This window comes from Zea mays, chromosome 3 (assembly GCF_902167145.1).
Source record: "Zea mays cultivar B73 chromosome 3, Zm-B73-REFERENCE-NAM-5.0, whole genome shotgun sequence".
Taxonomy (NCBI): domain Eukaryota; kingdom Viridiplantae; phylum Streptophyta; class Magnoliopsida; order Poales; family Poaceae; genus Zea; species Zea mays.
This window is the reverse complement of record NC_050098.1, coordinates 198,236,807-198,251,969: the sequence shown is the minus strand read 5'-3', so window position 1 is coordinate 198,251,969 and position 15,163 is coordinate 198,236,807. Positions and strand designations below refer to the sequence as shown.

The window sequence follows — 15,163 nt, the reverse complement described above, 5'->3', positions numbered from 1 at the left end:
CATGGGTAGCTAGGGTGGCTTGTAGGATTGTGGCCATAGGATAGCCTACAATTCTGCTGCCAAGGGAGAAGCATCATCAAAAGCAAAGGTACCATGATTAAAATCATCGTACCATTCATCCTCATTGAATGAGCCTTCTTTACGAAGCTCCCGGTGTTGGGACCTTCGGTCGTGATCATCTTGAGTAAGATGACGCACTTCCTCGGTAGCTTCGTCGATCTTCTTCTGAAGGTCGGTCAGCCGAGCCATCTTCTCCTTTTTCCTTTGTACCGGCTGGTGAATGATTTCTAGGTCCCTGATCTCCTGGTCCAACTCTTCCTCCTGAAGTGTTGGACTGGCGGCCTTCCTCTTTTGGCTTCTGGCCTCTCGGGGAGAGAGAGAGTCTTGGTTTGTGTCCAGGGGCTGTAGTGTAGCCGCTGGCGCTGTCATCTTCTTCGGCGGCATGACGAAGGTTGATGCTTTGCCGAAGGTTGTGGAAGTGAGTACACCGGAGGTGGGCGCCAATGTTGAGGACTTGTTCTTAAATGCTATGAGTTAAGAACAAGGCAACACAAAATGTTAAAGGTTAATGTCCTTCGTCCTTCGAAGCATTATTTCCCTAAGGATATAACGATCTTCAGACAAAGGTCATGAAGGACATACCTTCATCATTACAACATATATTAATGAAAGAAGAAGCATATGAAACATGAGAAATAATATGAATAATCATATGTCACCATTAATATATCTTTTATTATATAATCATGAATGAATAAGAACAATATTGAATTACATTTGTATCTTCGGCTTGATAGAAAGCAAAGGTATAAGCGTGACGCACGAGTGAGTACCAATCAGCGTGAACAGTACGGGGGTACTGTCCATCTATTTATAGGCACAGGGCGTAGCCTGTGTGAAATTACATTCATGCCCTTCATTTTTACTATTGACTTAAGAATAATCTGTCGAGGACTATATAGTCTTTTTCTCCTTAAGTCGGTTCCTTTTTCTGCTACTGAGCCGAAGCTCCCTTGCGCGCAGCTTCGTCACTAGTTCATCCTTCATTCCGACCTTGCTTCCCATATTGTATACAACTTTATCCTGAGTCCGAAGGTGCCTGTATGTGTATTACACTTGGAAAACATTGTTAAATCATATTTTTGAGGACCTTCGGAAGACACGAAGGCCCCCAACACTTATCGAGAAGTTATTTTCCACTTTGACTAGTTATATAAAATAATAACAACATATGTATTTTTAAATAATTTATTATAATCAGTATTTGTAGACTCATTTTGCACAAAAAATTTAGGGTACCTACACCCATAATCATGCTTATTACTCTGTGTGTTTATTTTTATATGTCATGCTAGGTTCATCGTAGGTTAAACACTATTATCTCTATATATTCTGGAAATTCTTATAGTTCTCCAGCATATATATTATTTATTATAGAAGTATTTTTTATAGCAGATCTAAACGTAAATATTATATTGTGAATCTATATAATTTTTTTACAAATCAATAGTCGAAGATAAAAAATATTTAATTTATAATAAATTAAATATGGTAAATAAAAATGAAAAAACACAACGCCATTATAAATATTATAGTTAAAAATATTTGAGTCGTCAATAAACGATATCTATATTTGTTTTGTAACGGATAAACTAGTGGTATGCTTTTCTTTTCATTGTAACTAGATATATGCCCGTGCGTTGCCACGGTAGTTAAAAATGGTATAAAACATCGATACAGAATGACAAATCTGATGATGATATGGGCAACATTACATAGTATGCAAACACCAAACAACAAAAAATTCCCGATTTAGATTGCACGCATCACAATTGACATCCTAGACAAAAAGTTAAGATGTCGCACCGACCATAGTTAACAAACACACACCAACATTCAGATGATGCCACAATATACTTTCGTGCACCGACCAGATCAGCCTCATCGGGTTGGGTTCAAAAATCCTCCAAAGAAGATTTCATGCACCAGGAGAAAGCCACTCTCGGATCTGAGTATCACCCTTAAAAATCTAGACCATGTAAGGAAAAAGTAGCATAATTAAAATGATGTCACATAAATGCTACAACTAAACTTCACTTTTATCTGATTAAGTACCTTATGATAGATAACAACAATGTTTTGGTCATCAACCAAAAGATATCATACGAGCATTATATAAATAATCACACCACAAGATCAAATATCTGATAATGATACATCGTATCTTCTGTGTCTACAGAACCTGTAAGCATTTATCACAAGAAATTAATAACTGGACACCAAGAATTGTTTGGCCTAGGAGTGGTCAGGCTTTCTTCACCTCAGTGGCAATGTAATTGGGGCTACCACAGGTTGTATACAACAATCCATCAATCTGAAAGTAAATATATCATGCAATACGATGAGCGGTCAGCTTGCTGAAATCATTTCACAGTCTAAAAAACTATTTATCATATACCACGAGATACGACGGTAAAGCACTAAGACCAAAATCAGAACCTTGATGTTTCCTTTCCGGTCAACAAGAACCTTCTCCGGATGTAACATTGGAGTCCCCACGAGAGGATTCCTCCAAGCAGGACAGAGATGTTGACAATATGTGGGCAGATCATTCCTGCGCCAATGTAAGTCGTCTATCATCAGCAAAGACAGTTTTCATGAAGCATAGGAACTAATGCACACCAAGTCGGCCTCGATGTTGCTGGCCTCCAGCTCATCCTGCGCATCGGAGAGCCACGCTTTGACCTGCTTCACCTCCACGGTGACCACGAACAGCGCCGCGGCGAGGTCATTGGCCACCTTCTTGCTCCTCTCCTCGTTCTGCCTTGTTAATCTAAATTGCTGAATAAAACAACATAGAATAATGACAGATCATATCATCACATCAAACAATATGGATTCCAATTATTTTTGTGGTCTAGCTGTATGAAATGAATATTCTTCTCAGGGCCTGTTTAGAAAGGTATGTTGCTCTAGGGATTTTCCTATTCAGTTCATGTTTGAATCTGTCCCCTATAAGTGCTTTGTTTGGTCTGTGAGATCATTCATCCTTCTACCTAGCAGACAATATATGTGGTCTATCACAACATCTTGTGAAATTACATGGTATTAGCGAGACATGTACAAAACTTGTGAGGAAACACTTCTAGTTCTCCAAGTTTTAAGAAAAAATCAATAGGTAACTTGATTAATTTCAGCATGGGTGATTTTGCAACAGAGATGGTCAAGTACCTGCAAATAAGATAGGCTGAGTGGTTAGACTTAGACCAGAGAGACAAAACCAACAGAGCGAAATAAAATATTGAGTGAGGCAGTGTAGGACTTCTGCTGGAGTATCAGTCTTTGCAGCCTTCTTGAAAACTTCCTCGAGCTCATTTAGCTGTTCTACTGGTGCACCTGCGGCTGGGTTATCAAGGCTGTTGTAACTCGTTAGGGCCTCCTTACATGCTACCCTAAAAGACACAGAACAAATACATTAGGGTGCTATAGTATAGCCCTGTCCGGAAAAGATAGATTCAAGTCACGCACTTCAGCTTTTGCAGTTGACAAGTTCGGTCTCTTGATAAGCTCTCCCATTCGATGTATTTTGCTTTAGAAAGCTCCTGCCATATCTCTTCAACCATGTAGCTTGTCGGATGTGCAGCCCTTCCAAGCTCTAAGGACTACGGTCTTTTAGATAAATTATAGGTCAGCTAAAACAATTAGTATCAAATAAAAAGGATGGTTTCATAGACTGTCAAAGAACCACTCCAAAGATATTCTTTTAGATAAAAACCCCTCTTGTAAAGGAAAACAAGCTTTAGCTTAAAATAGCCATTTAACTCATCCATGGATTGAAATCTACAATAGTGTCAGATGCTGGACTAAATCCAATTGGCAAAAAAGGTTGTAGAAACATACCACTATAAAAGGATTGGTTTGAATATGTTTTAAGGTTCAGCAATATTTTTTTAAATTAAGACCTCTGCATGATGTTAGTCATCAAACAATAAGTAACGTACATTTGATACTTGGTAAAATCTAAAATGGGAGCTACACATACCAAAGCCAAAAAAAAGTATGCTTCTTCCCTTTCTCCTTAGGTGCATAAGTACCATATTCTTTTGCAATACAGTTACCTGGCATGTTTGTTGTCTTTCAGTTCAGTTTGGTGTCTTTCAATACAGTTTGGTGTCTTTCAATACAGTTTGATGAGGCTGATAACTGAAAAAAAATAAACGTATTTCAGTTCAGTTTGTATTATGATGTCCACTCAAAACTTTCAAACATTTCCCTATATGACAGTCAATTAATTTCACTGTATGGTCGCCACTAACAAAATAAATGTCTTTCAGTTAAGTTTGTATAAAATGATCTTATGGATGCAAGTGTTTTTCCATCTGAACCGGAAGCAATAGCAATAGTTGACCTAGGAGGTGGCAAAAGAGAGAAAAACATGGCAAGCCAGCGATGCAGGGACTGTGATTCTGCCCTGTACACAGTGAGGTTTAAACGAATCAGCCAAAAAAAGAAAGAAAGATGTGAACACTCAGATGAGAGGGTGTTGCACTTCTGTTAGTTGATGCGCATTGTGTTTTTGTGCAGGAATATTGGAGATGTGCCTTCAACAATCTACGCTCGATTGTCTCCAGATGAGCAACTCACTGCAGAAACAAGATACACCTCTTGACATCTGAAAGAAACGGTTCGAACACATACGGCAAGAACAATGAGTCGACGATCCGCAAACAGCAAATGCAGACGAATCTGCAAATGGAGGGTGGACGAACGCACGTACCGTGGAGGCGGACGCCAGCGCGGTTGAGGTGGTTGACGCGATCGGGACGCCAGCGAGGGGGCCCTGGCCACCTGAAAGGGAATTAGGCTTACACCTAGTTCCTAAATAATTTTGGTGGTTGAATTGCCCAACACAAATATTGGACTGACTAGTTTGCTCTAGTGTATAAGTTATACAGGTGCAAAAGGTTCACATCTAGCCAATAAAAAGACCAAGTGTTGGATTCAACAAAGGAGCAACAAGGCAACCGAGGGCACCTCTGGCTGGAGGCACCGGACTGTCCGGTGTGCACCGGACAGTGTCCGGTGCGCCCGTAGACTTCGTTTTCTACCCTTCGCCAGAGGACTTCGACTTCAACCCTTCGCCCTCGGGAATTCGCGGAGGCCGGCGCGCTACGATTCACCGGACTGTCCGGTGTGCACCGGACATGTCCGGTGCGCCAACGAACCGCGGCCTCCGGAACTCGCCAGCCTCGGGTTCGCGCGGCAGCCGCTCCGCTAAAATTCACCGGACTGTCCGGTGTGCACCGGACTGTCCGGTGTGCCAGCGGAGCAACGGCTCTCTGCGGCGCCAACGGCTCCCTGCGCAGCATTAAATGCGCGCGCAGCGCGCGCAGACGTCAGGGCTGCCCATACCGGTGCACCGGACATCAAACAGTGCATGTCCGGTGTGCACCGGACACCCAGGCGGGCCCACAAGTCAGAAGCTCCAACGGCTAGAATCCAACAGCAATGGTGACGTGGCAGAGGCACCGGACTGTCCGGTGTGCACCGGACTGTCCGGTGCGCCATCGAACAGAGGCTGCCAGCAACGGTCACTTTTGGTGGTTGGGGCTATAAATACCCCAACCACCCCACCATTCATTGCATCCAAGTTTTCCACTTCTCAACTACTACAAGAGCTCTAGGCATTCAATTCTAGACACATTCAAAGAGATCAAATCCTCTCCAATTCCACACAAAACCCTAGTGACTAGAGAGAGTGATTTGCCGTGTTCATTTGAGCTCTTGCGCTTGGATTGCTTCTTTTCTTTCTCACTTGTTCTTGTGATCAAAACTCCATTGTAATCAAGGCAAGAGGCACCAATTGTGTGGTGGCCCTTGCGGGGAAGTTTTGTTCCCGGCTTTGATTAGAGAAGAGAAGCTCACTCGGTCCGAGGGACCGTTTGAGAGAGGGAAGGGTTGAAAGAGACCCGGCCTTTGTGGCCTCCTCAACGGGGAGTAGGTTTGCAAGAACCGAACCTCGGTAAAACAAATCTCCGTGTCTCTCTTGCTTATTCGCTTGGGATTTGTTTTGCGCCCTCTCTCTTGGACTCGTTTACTATTACTAACGCTAACCCCGGCTTGTAGTTGTGTTTATATTTATAAATTTCAGTTTCGCCCTATTCACCCCCCCTCTAGGCGACTATCAATTGGTATCAGAGCCCGGTGCTTCATTAGAGCCTAACCGCTCGAAGTGATGTCGGGAGATCACGCCAAGAAGGAGATGGAGACCGGCGAAAAGCCCACTACAAGCTACGGGAGCACTTCATCGGAAGAGTCCCGCACCAAAAGGAGGGAGAAGAAGAAGAGCTCCTCCAACAAAGGGAAGGAGAAGAAATCTTCTTCTCACCACAAAGAGAAGAAGGAAAAATCTTCTTCCCACAAGCCACATCGGAAAGGCGACAAGCACAAGAGGATGAGGAAGGTGGTCTACTACGAGACCGACACTTCATCAACTTCTACCTCCGACTCCGATGCGCCCTCCGTCACTTCTAAGCGCCAAGAGCGCAAGAAGTATAGTAAGATCCCCCTACGCTACCCTCGCATTTCCAAACACACACCTTTACTTTCTGTCCCATTAGGCAAACCACCAACTTTTGATGGTGAAGATTACGCTAGGTGGAGCGATTTAATGCGATTTCATCTAATCTCGCTCCACAAAAGTATATGGGATGTTGTTGAGTTTGGTGCACAGGTACCGTCGGTAGGGGATGAGAACTATGATGAGGATGAGGTGGCCCAAATCGAGCACTTCAACTCTCAAGCAACGACGATACTCCTCGCCTCTTTAAGCAAAGAGGAGTATAACAAAGTACAAGGGTTGAAGAGCGCCAAGGAGATTTGGGATGTACTCAAAACCGCGCACGAAGGAGACGAGCTCACCAAGATCACCAAGCGGGAAACAATTGAGGGGGAGCTCGGTCGGTTCCGGCTTCACAAAGGGGAGGAGCCACAACACATGTACAACCGGCTCAAGACTTTGGTGAACCAAGTGCGCAACCTCGGGAGCAAGAAGTGGGACGATCACGAAGTGGTAAATGTTATTTTAAGATCTCTCATTTTTCTTAATCCCACTCAAGTTCAATTGATTCGTGGTAATCCTAGATATACTAAAATGACCCCCGAGGAAGTTATCGGGCATTTTGTAAGTTTTGAGTGCATGATAGAAGGCTCGAGGAAAATCAACGAGCTTGGCGACTCATCCGAAGCCCAACCCGTTGCATTCAAGGCAACGGAGGAGAAGAAGGAGGAGGCTACACCAAGTCGATAACCAATCGACGCCTCCAAGCTCGACAATGAGGAAATGGCGCTCGTCATCAAGAGCTTCCGCCAAATCCTCAAACAAAGGAGGGGGAAAGACTACAAGTCCCGCTCCAAGAAGGTTTGCTACAAGTGTGGTAAGCCCGGTCATTTTATTGCTAAATGTCCTATATCTAGTGACAGTGACCGAGGTGACGACAAGAAGGGGAGACGAAAGGAAAAGAAGAGGTATTACAAGAAGAAGGGCGGCGATGCCCATATTTGTCGCGAGTGGGACTCCGACGAAAGCTCAAGCGACTCCTCCGACGACGAGGACGCCGCCAACATCGCCGTCACCAAGGGACTCCTCTTCCCCAACGTCGGCCACAAGTGCCTCATGGCAAAGGACGGCAAAAAGAAGGTTAAATCTAAATCCTCCACTAAATATGAATCCTCTAGTGATGACAATGCTAGTGATGAGGAAGATAATTTGCGTTCCCTTTTTGCCAACCTTAACATAGCTCAAAAAGAAAAATTGAATGAATTGGTTAGTGCTATTCATGAAAAGGACGACCTTTTGGATTCCCAAGAGGATTGTCTAATTAAAGAAAACAAAAAACATGTTAAGGTTAAAAAGGCTTATGCTCTAGAAGTAGAAAAATGTGAAAAATTATCTAGTGAGCTAAGCACTTGCCGTGAAATAATTGACAACCTTAGGAATGAAAATGCTATTTTAAATGCTAAGGTTGATTCTCATGTTTGTGATGTTTCAATTTCCACTCCTAGAGATAATAATGATGATTTGCTTGCTAGGATTGAAGAATTGAACATTTCTCTTGCTAGCCTTAGAGTAGAAAATGAAAAGTTGATTACTAAGGCTAAAGAACTAGATGTTTGCAATGTTACAATTTCTGACCTTAGAACTAAAAATGATATGCTGCATGCTAAGGTTGTAGAATTAAAATCTTGCAAACCCTCTACATCTACTGTTGAGCATGTATCTATTTGTACTAGATGTAGAAATGTTGATATTGATGCTATTCATGATCACATGATTTTAATTAAGCAACAAAATGATCATATAGCTAAACTAGATGCTAAAATTGCCGAGCACAACTTAGAAAATGAGAAATTTAAATTTGCTCGTAGCATGCTTTATAATGGGAGACGCCCTGGCATCAAGGATGGCATTGGCTTCCAAAGGGAAGACAATGTCAAACTTAATACCCCTCCTAAGAACTTGTCTAACTTTGTTAAGGGCAAAGCTCCCATGCCTCAGGATAACGAGGGTTACATTTTATACCCTGCCGGCTATCCTGAGAGCAAAATTAGGAAGATTAATTCTAGGAAGTCTCACTCTGGCCCTAACCATGCTTTTATGTATAAGGGTGAGACATCTAGCTCTAGGCAACCAACCCATGCCAAGTTGCCTAGAAAGAAAACTCCTAGTGCATCAAATGATCATACTATTTCATTTAAAACTTTTGATGCTTCTTATGTTTTGACTAACAAATCCGGCAAGGTCGTTGCCAAGTTTGTTGGGGGCAAACACAAGGGCTCCAAGACTTGTGTTTGGGTACCCAAAGTTCTTGTTTCTAATGCCAAAGGACCCAAAACCGTTTGGGTACCTAAAGTCAAGAACTAAAATTGTTTTGTAGGTTTATGCATCCGGGGGCTCAAGTTGGATTCTCGATAGCGGGTGCACAAACCACATGACAGGGGAGAAAAGGATGTTCTCCTCATATGAGAAAAACCAAGATCCCCAACGAGCTATCACATTCGGGGATGGAAATCAAGGTTTGGTCAAAGGTCTTGGTAAAATTGCTATATCTCCTGACCATTCCATTTCCAATGTTTTTCTTGTTGATTCCTTAGATTACAACTTGCTTTCTGTTTCCCAATTATGTCAAATGGGCTACAACTGTCTTTTTACTGATATAGGTGTCACTGTCTTTAGAAGAAGAGATGATTCAATAGCATTTAAGGGTGTGTTAGAGGGTCAGCTATACTTAGTGGATTTTAATAGAGCTGAACTCGACACATGCTTAATTGCTAAGACTAACATGGGTTGGCTCTGGCATCGCCGACTAGCCCATGTTGGGATGAAGAATCTTCACAAGCTTCTAAAGGGAGAGCACATTTTAGGATTAACAAATGTTCATTTTGAGAAAGACAGGATTTGTAGCGCATGCCAGGCGGGGAAGCAAGTTGGAGTCCATCACCCACACAAGAACATCATGACGACCGACAGGCCGCTTGAGCTACTCCACATGGATCTATTCGGCCCGATTGCTTACATAAGCATCGGCGGGAGTAAGTATTGTCTTGTCATTGTGGATGATTATTCTCGCTTCACTTGGGTATTCTTTTTACAGGAAAAATCTCAAACCCAAGAGACCTTAAAGGGATTCTTGAGACGAGCTCAAAATGAGTTCGGCTTAAGGATCAAGAAAATAAGAAGCGACAACGGGACGGAGTTCAAGAACTCTCAAATTGAAGGCTTTCTTGAGGAGGAGGGCATCAAGCATGAGTTCTCTTCTCCCTACACTCCACAACAAAATGGTGTAGTGGAGAGGAAGAATCGAACTCTATTGGACATGGCAAGAACCATGCTTGATGAGTACAAGACACCGGACCGGTTTTGGGCCGAAGCGGTCAACACCGCCTGCTACGCCATCAACCGGTTATATCTTCACCGAATCCTCAAGAAGACATCATATGAACTCCTAACCGGTAAAAAGCCCAACATTTCATATTTTAGAGTTTTTGGTAGCAAATGCTTCATTCTTATTAAAAGAGGTAGAAAATCTAAATTTGCTCCTAAAACTGTAGAAGGCTTTTTACTTGGTTATGACTCAAACACAAGGGCATATAGGGTCTTTAACAAGTCCACTGGACTAGTTGAAGTCTCTTGTGACGTTGTGTTTGATGAAACTAACGGCTCTCAAGTAGAGCAAGTTGATCTTGATGAGATAGGTGAAGAACAGGCTCCATGCATCGCGCTAAGGAACATGTCCATCGGGGATGTGTGTCCTAAGGAATCCGAAGAGCCTCCAAGTACACAAGATCAACCATCCTCCTCCATGCAAGCATCTCCACCAACTCAAAATGAGGATGAGGCTCAAAATGATGAAGAGCAAAATCAAGAAGACGAGCCACCTCAAGATGATAGCAATGATCAAGGGGGAGATACAAATGATCAAGAAAAGGAGGATGAGGAAGAACCAAGACCGCCACACCCAAGAGTCCACCAAGCAATCCAACGAGATCACCCCGTCGACACCATCCTCGGCGACATTCATAAGGGGGTAACTACTCGATCTCGGGTTGCTCATTTTTGTGAACATTACTCTTTTGTTTCCTCTATTGAGCCACACAGGGTAGAGGAAGCTCTCCAAGATTCGGATTGGGTGGTGGCAATGCAAGAGGAGCTCAACAATTTCACGAGGAATGAGGTCTGGCATTTAGTTCCACGTCCTAACCAAAATGTTGTAGGAACCAAATGGGTCTTCCGCAACAAGCAAGATGAGCATGGTGTGGTGACAAGGAACAAAGCTCGACTCGTGGCCAAAGGGTATTCACAAGTCGAAGGTTTGGATTTCGGTGAAACCTATGCACCCGTAGCTAGGCTTGAGTCAATTCGCATATTATTGGCCTATGCTACTTACCATGGCTTTAAGCTCTATCAAATGGACGTGAAAAGTGCCTTCCTCAATGGACCAATCAAGGAAGAGGTCTATGTTGAGCAACCTCCCGGCTTTGAAGACAGTGAGTACCCTAACCATGTCTATAGGCTCTCTAAGGCGCTTTATGGGCTCAAGCAAGCCCCAAGAGCATGGTATGAATGCCTAAGAGATTTCCTTATTGCTAATGGCTTCAAAGTCGGCAAGGCCGATCCTACACTCTTTACTAAAACTCTTGAAAATGACTTGTTTGTATGCCAAATTTATGTTGATGATATTATATTTGGGTCTACTAACGAGTCTACATGTGAAGAGTTTAGTAGGATCATGACACAGAAATTCGAGATGTCGATGATGGGGGAGTTGAAGTATTTTCTAGGATTCCAAGTCAAGCAACTCCAAGAGGGCACCTTCATTAGCCAAACGAAGTACACTCAAGACATTCTTGCTAAGTTTGGGATGAAGGATGCCAAACCCATCAAGACACCCATGGGAACTAATGGGCATCTCGACCTCGACACGGGAGGTAAGTCCGTGGATCAAAAGGTATATCGGTCGATGATTGGTTCATTGCTTTATTTATGTGCATCTCGACCGGACATTATGCTTTCCGTATGCATGTGTGCAAGATTCCAATCCGACCCTAAGGAATCCCACCTTACGGCCGTAAAACGAATCTTGAGATATTTGGCTTATACACCTAAGTTTGGGCTTTGGTACCCTCGGGGATCCACATTTGATTTACTTGGTTATTCGGATGCCGATTGGGCGGGGTGCAAAATCAATAGGAAGAGCACATCGGGGACTTGCCAGTTCTTGGGAAGATCCTTGGTGTCTTGGGCTTCAAAGAAGCAAAATTCGGTCGCTCTTTCCACTGCCGAAGCCGAGTACATTGCCGCAGGACATTGTTGCGCGCAATTGCTTTGGATGAGGCAAACCCTGCGGGACTACGGTTACAAATTAACCAAAGTCCCTTTGCTATGTGATAATGAGAGTGCAATTAAAATGGCCGACAATCCCGTCGAGCATAGCCGCACTAAGCACATAGCCATTCGGTATCATTTTCTTAGGGATCACCAACAAAAGGGGGATATCGAGATTTCTTACATTAATACTAAAGATCAATTAGCCGATATCTTTACCAAGCCACTTGATGAACAATCTTTTACCAGACTTAGGCATGAGCTCAATATTCTTGATTCTAGAAATTTCTTTTGCTAAGCTTGCACACATAGCTCATTTGAATACCTTTGATCATATCTCTTCTATATGCTATGACTAATGTGTTTTCAAGTCTATTTCAAACCAAGTCATAGGTATATTGAAAGGGAATTGGAGTCTTCGGCGAAGAAAAAGGCTTCCACTCCGTAACTCATACTTCGCCACCACTCCGAGCAACTCTCTCTTCTTTGGGGGAGAAATGAGCATCAAGGAAAAGGACTTCATCCTTGGGGGAGAGAGTAAAAGCTCAAACGCAAAAGGACCGGATTTCGTCTTTGGTATAATCTTAACTCATTCATTTATGACCAAAGAGGAGGAACCTTCTTCGAGGGCTCTAATGATTCCGTTTTTTGGCGATTCATGCCAAAAAGGGGGAGAAATGAGCCCAAAGCAAAAGGAAAGCAAAAGGACCGCACCACCACCACCAAATTCAAAAACTTAGTGCTTTCCAAAAGTCTTTATCATTTGGTATCCTATTGTGTTCAAAAGGGGGAGAAAGTAGTATTTCAAAAATGGTATATCAAAACCCTCTTGAACACTAAGAGGTGGATCTCTTTTAGGGGGAGTTTTGTATAGTCAAAGAAAAAGCATTTGAAATAGGGGGAGACAATTTCAAATCTTGAAAATGCTTTGCAAACTCTTATTCATGTACCTTTGACTATTTGCAAAAGATCTTTGAAATGGATTTACAAAAAGAATTTGCAAAAACAAAACATGTGGTGCAAACGTGGTCCAAAATGTTATATAAGAAAGAAACATTCCTTGCATATCTTGTAAGTAGTTATATTGGCTCAATTCCAAGTAACCTTTGCACTTACATTATGTAAACTAGTTCAATTATGCACTTCTATATTTGCTTTGGTTTGTGTTGGCATCAATCACCAAAAAGGGGGAGATTGAAAGGGAATTAGGCTTACACCTAGTTCCTAAATAATTTTGGTGGTTGAATTGCCCAACACAAATATTGGACTGACTAGTTTGCTCTAGTGTATAAGTTATACAGGTGCAAAAGGTTCACATCTAGCCAATAAAAAGACCAAGTGTTGGATTCAACAAAGGAGCAACAAGGCAACCGAGGGCACCTCTGGCTGGAGGCACCGGACTGTCCGGTGTGCACCGGACAGTGTCCGGTGCGCCCGTAGACTTCGTTTTCTACCCTTCGCCAGAGGACTTCGACTTCAACCCTTCGCCCTCGGGAATTCGCGGAGGCCGGCGCGCTATAATTCACCGGACTGTCCGGTGTGCACCGGACATGTCCGGTGCGCCAACGAACCGCGGCCTCCGGAACTCGCCAGCCTCGGGTTCGCGCGGCAGCCGCTCCGCTAAAATTCACCGGACTGTCCGGTGTGCACCGGACTGTCCGGTGTGCCAGCGGAGCAACGGCTCTCTGCGGCGCCAACGGCTCCCTGCGCAGCATTAAATGCGCGCGCAGCGCGCGCAGACGTCAGGGCTGCCCATACCGGTGCACCGGACATCAAACAGTGCATGTCCGGTGTGCACCGGACACCCAGGCGGGCCCACAAGTCAGAAGCTCCAACGGCTAGAATCCAACGGCAATGGTGACGTGGCAGAGGCACCGGACTGTCCGGTGTGCACCGGACTGTCCGGTGCGCCATCGAACAGAGGCTGCCAGCAACGGTCACTTTTGGTGGTTGGGGCTATAAATACCCCAACCACCCCACCATTCATTGCATCCAAGTTTTCCACTTCTCAACTACTACAAGAGCTCTAGGCATTCAATTCTAGACACATTCAAAGAGATCAAATCCTCTCCAATTCCACACAAAACCCTAGTGACTAGAGAGAGTGATTTGCCGTGTTCATTTGAGCTCTTGTGCTTGGATTGCTTCTTTTCTTTCTCACTTGTTCTTGTGATCAAAACTCCATTGTAATCAAGGCAAGAGGCACCAATTGTGTGGTGGCCCTTGCGGGGAAGTTTTGTTCCCGGCTTTGATTAGAGAAGAGAAGCTCACTCGGTCCGAGGGACCGTTTGAGAGAGGGAAGGGTTGAAAGAGACCCGGCCTTTGTGGCCTCCTCAACGGGGAGTAGGTTTGCAAGAACCGAACCTCGGTAAAACAAATCTCCGTGTCTCTCTTGCTTATTCGCTTGGGATTTGTTTTGCGCCCTCTCTCTTGGACTCGTTTACTATTACTAACGCTAACCCCGGCTTGTAGTTGTGTTTATATTTATAAATTTCAGTTTCGCCCTATTCACCCCCCCTCTAGGCGACTATCACCACCGTCGCGGCGGGGGGCCAGGAGCGCTCCTGCACCACGAGCGCGCAGATCTGAGAAGGGAGGACTACGGCTGGCTTCGTCCGCGAACCGAGTCGTCGTCCTGGTCTAGGCGTTCCCAGGAAGTCAGCGGCGAGCTCCGCCATGAGCACGCGCACCTCGGTGCGGCTCTGGTTCGTCGTGCCCACCGGCCCCGACTCCTGGAACATGTACCCAGGGCAGCGCCACGGCACCACTTCGAAGATCCTGCTGCTTTGCTGCTAGTAGTGGTAGCGACGGTGGTGCTAGCGGTGGCTGTGGTTTGAGCGGAGGATTTCTTGAGCCACTTGAGGCGACGAGGTAGGGAAGCAACGGGGGACGCGGGCTGGGCGAGCACCTAGCGGGATCTAATTTGCGGGGAGGATCCGAGGGGGAGGGGGTTCGGTGGATCTGCGCGACGACCGGGAGGTGGGCGATCCCTCGACACTCGACAGTCGACACCAAATACCCGGACCGCGAACGGCCGCCCGCTTCGCGGTCGCGCAAAATGCCGCCGAAACCCGCGCCCCAGCTCTTCCAGTACATCTCCAACAAGTCGAGGAAACCACCGCCGCCACCAGTCGCGCGGGATCTCCGGATCTGGTGGTTGTGTTAGGGTTGGGCGCGAGAGGCACGAGCACGAGCGTTGCCGCGATTTGCTCGGGGTAAAACTCGCGCTCCAGGCAAGTGGGCTGCTGCTGCTGCTGAGAGGGGGAGGCGGGGGCACCC

The 15,163-nt window shown here is 44.9% G+C and overlaps 1 long non-coding RNA gene across 1 annotated transcript; it reads right to left on the bottom strand.

Moving 5' to 3' along the window:
* Positions 1–4,573: 4,573 nt before the first annotated feature.
* On the bottom strand, positions 4,574–15,157 carry LOC103651157 (uncharacterized). The gene is made up of 2 exons (XR_564597.3): positions 14,422–15,157; positions 4,574–4,848 (listed from the first exon to the last, which is right to left on the bottom strand). It is a non-coding gene; the product is annotated as an uncharacterized lncRNA (long non-coding RNA).
* Between the last annotated feature and the right edge of the window lie 6 nt (positions 15,158–15,163).